Genomic DNA, 4,047 nt, shown 5'->3' with positions numbered 1-4,047 from the left:
AGATCTGGGACTTGAGTTATGGTCAGCCATGTGGGAGTGTCCAGCGCCTTAACCACCACACCACCTGTTGGTCCCTCATTGTCATTATTTCATTTTTACTTTTTTGAAGTTGACCGAAGAGAGAGGAGAAAAGTGAGAAAGCAAGCTGCCAGGTCCGGGACTTGAACTGCAGTCAGCCATGTGGGAGTCCAGCTGCCTTAACCACATGCCACCTGCTGGCCCCCTTTCTCACTTCTTATTCAACCACAGGCCTTGCCATTTAGCCACTTTGGTCAACAACAGTAGTAGACAGTCTTCAGGCTTCTTGTGAGACCTTCAACTTGAGAGGGCAGCTATGGCGTCCTACTCATCCTTGTATTTTCAGAGCCCAACTCAGTACCAGAGAAGGCAAGTTCCTAGATGACAAAGCAGAAGTGGTTCCATGAAGGATCATGGCTTTCTGTCTGTTGGGTTGGGCCTGTGCAAACTCCCACTACCCCAGAGAGTGAGGTCTGGCCTTCCCTGTCTCTACAGGCTTCAGACAATTTGGCCTCACACCAGTCTGCACACCAAGAGCTGATGAGCCATCCAGTGCCTGCCACAGACAGCGCTGAACAGATGGGCAGACTGCAAACTTCACAGCACATTTTCTTACCCTCTGCCATCATTGCATCATCCCCGCCAGACAATCTGTTTCCAGGCAGAACTGCGGTGACAGCTTCCGCAGGATGGCTTTCTCCTTGGGAGGCCTTCATGGACCCTCTGGGTTTTATAGGAGACTTAGGTATAAAGCCAGTTGGTTTCACCTACTCCATCAGCCTTGCTTCTGTTTCAGTGACAAGGGAATGAAAAACTGTTTTTAGAGTGGAGGGGTAGAGATGAGGCATCCACACATTGTGATGGCCAGGTGTGACGTTCGGCTATAGATGTGCTTGTCTTTGTTTCTGTGTGTGCTTATCTCCCTCTCCTGAATTTTTCCAGTCTCCTTTGATCTCCTGACCTGATGGAAGCTGTTGGTGGCATGATTCACATGGACTCTACAGACTGGAGTTGCTGTGGAGAGTACTGGATGGTGCTGAGCAGATCTCAAAGGGGGGGCCTCGGTTTCAGGGCATTAACCCTGGTATATGCAGAAATGCCAGGGGCAGAGGGGCTCTTTAGCTGAGCTGTCTCATAAACCAGGATGCTCAAACTCAGACTCCATAGTGTTTTTTTAGCAAGTGGGGGTGGGGCTTATCTCAGACTTCACTAATGTTTACTTATCCTTGTGGATTGGCATCTGGTATCCCACTTCCCAGAGTTTCTCTCTCCAAGGGAGAAAAACTTCTTTCTTTCTTTTTTTAATTTTAAAAAAGAGTTATTTCTTTTCTTTTCTTTATTATTCTTTAGTTTGACCAAGGGGAGAGAGAGAGAAAGCTGCCAGGTCCGGGACTCAAACCCCAGTCGGCCATGTGAGAGTTCAGTACCTTAACTACTATGCCACCTGCCAGCCCTGGGGAAATATAGTCTCATTCTTTAAATTTTTGTGAGCAAATCTTTACTGAGGAGAAACAGTAGAATGGTTCCTGACAACCCGGTGAAGATGTTAATATTATATGTAGGCCTTAGGGAGAATGGCGGGGGGAGGGCTTGAGGCGGCTGAGGCATTCTGGGAGGCCCTTTCACCATAAAACTTGAGAGCTAGAGTCACCTCTCTTGTCTTCCTGCTTCCTGGCGAGTGCGCTCTATAGCAAAAATCTCTCCAAAAAAAAAAAAAGAAAGTGGCTAGTCAGCATGATTATGGCTCTTTACTACAGTCTGATAGTCTGTAGATTAGATGAGAGGGTGTTCATTTGTAGTGCTTGGAGGTCTGAGGTTTTCACACTTTAGAAATGAATCAGTGAGGGACTGGCAGGTCATATGATGGTTAAGGGCATTGGACTCCCACACGACTGACCACAGTTTGAGTCCTGGACGTGGCAGCTTGCTTTCTCACTTTCTTTCTCTCTCTGGTGAGCACACATGCGCTATAGCAAGTTAAAATAATAATAATAATAACAAAATTAAATAAGTAATTCTAAAAGAAAAGGAAAGAAATGAATTGACAAACCATATCCAGTGGCCACTGACTGTAACAATTCATGAATCTCATACATTTGCACTTTATGATGCTCTACATCTTTCTCAGCACTTTTGGATACATTGTTACTTCAATCAATTAAAGAAGTTTTTATAATTAATTATTTTTTTTAGGTTTTTGCCATAGGGCATTTTGCCTGAGAGAGACAGAGCAAGAGAAAGTGAAGAACCTCCCCCTCCCCCCAGGGGAGATGGTCACACTGCAATCCCTCCTCTATTCTCCTCTTGGGATTGTGGGCACACATGCACATGAGCCTGGAATAATTTTCAAGCTGCTGGGTCTGGGACTTGAACTGTGGTCAGCCATGTGGGACTCCAGTGCCTTAACCACCATGCTGCCTACTGGCTGGTAAACTTTTTTTTTTTTTTTTTATGGGAGAGAGAGACAATCACCCCCAATAAGGTTTCATGCCACGATCCCCCCGACAAACCTTACAGCCAGCTGGGATCATGAGCACGTGTGCCACGTCGACCTGGGATCCAAACCCTGATCTTCCATATGGCTTCTATAGTCTTGTGCTACCTCTGTACCATTGTGGCTGGGCTAATAAACATTTATTGGGAGCAAAATGCTGGAGAAACAAGACAGACTTGGTGCCTGTCCTGAGTCAGTCATAGTAACGCAGCCACTGTAACCTTTGTGAAGTAAGTAAAGCAGGAAGAACAGCCTCATTTATCAATACCATGAGATTCAGAGATATGTGATAACCTGTGCAGTTGCAAACAGAGGACAGGTGGAAGGAGGAGGGCTAGAGGCCAGCCTTTGGATTCCAAATTTAGTCCTCTTTATGCTTCGCAGAACAGCGGTCAGGAATGGGGCCTCTGGAGATCCAGGTTTGGCACTGCAAATCGAATCTTTTGGTGCCACCAATTCCAACATATGTGACCTTGGTAAGTTACTTTACCCCTCTTAGCCTCAGTTTCATCATCTATAAAAGAAAGCAATAATACCTACCCGATTAGGTCATTTTGAGGAAAAAATGAGATGATGTTTGTGACACTCTTAGCATAGCATTTAGCATATGGCAAACACTTAATAAATGGCAGTTATTACTATGACTGTTATTACAAAATCCTCCTGATTCTGAGCTGCTGGAGAGGATTACAGGAGATTTTGTATCTATAAGTGCATACTTTAAAACTAAACAACATATCACTGTTCAATTCTCACTTCAATGAAACCCTTCAAAACTGGAGGATGGGGGCCAGCAGGTGGCGTAGTGGTTGTGATGTTGAACTCCCACATGGTCGACTGCTGTTTGAGTCCCAGACCCGAAAACTTGAAACTCACACTGGGTGCAAGTGTGCCCAAAATCCCGAGAGGAGAATGGAGAAGGGATTGTTGCATGGCCCCATTCCTGGCAGTGATCTTTCACTTTCCCTCTCTCTCTCTGTCTCCGGCGAGCACACATGCCCTATGGCAAAAATCTCTCTTAAAAAACAAAACAAAACTGTAAATTTGCTAAAATTGATGATATTTTATTGACTGGTTTATGTGAGGAAAGCAAAAGGCCTTTCATTAGTGGTAGGGTTATTATTGACGATTATTCCTACTGTTGCTGCCACTGCTCTTACTTCTGTTACTTACTATCATTATTTAACTTTCACTATATATTACTGTGCCTCTCAGGGTGGGAGAATACTGCTGATGGATTTATCGCAAATAATAAAAGCCAGGTACAATATATGTGACATGATTATTTAGGGTCTATGATTTTACACTTGTTTTACTGATGGGGAATCTTTATTTCCTGGTAGGAAATGGGCCTCTCTTTGCTCCATACTGCTAAAACCAAAATGGGCCAGCAGGTGGCATGAAGGTTGAGGCAGACTCCACATGGCAAACTCAGCAGTTTGAATCCCAGACCCAGTGGCTTGAAAAAAACAACAGGCACATGTACATGTGTGCCCCCAAATCTTGTTTTTTTTTTTTTTTTTTAAGAGTTTTTT

This window comes from Tupaia chinensis, unplaced genomic scaffold (genome assembly GCF_000334495.1).
Source record: "Tupaia chinensis unplaced genomic scaffold, TupChi_1.0 Scaffold000532_1, whole genome shotgun sequence".
Taxonomy (NCBI): Eukaryota; Metazoa; Chordata; class Mammalia; order Scandentia; family Tupaiidae; genus Tupaia; species Tupaia belangeri.
Note: the sequence above shows the minus strand (reverse complement) of the source record.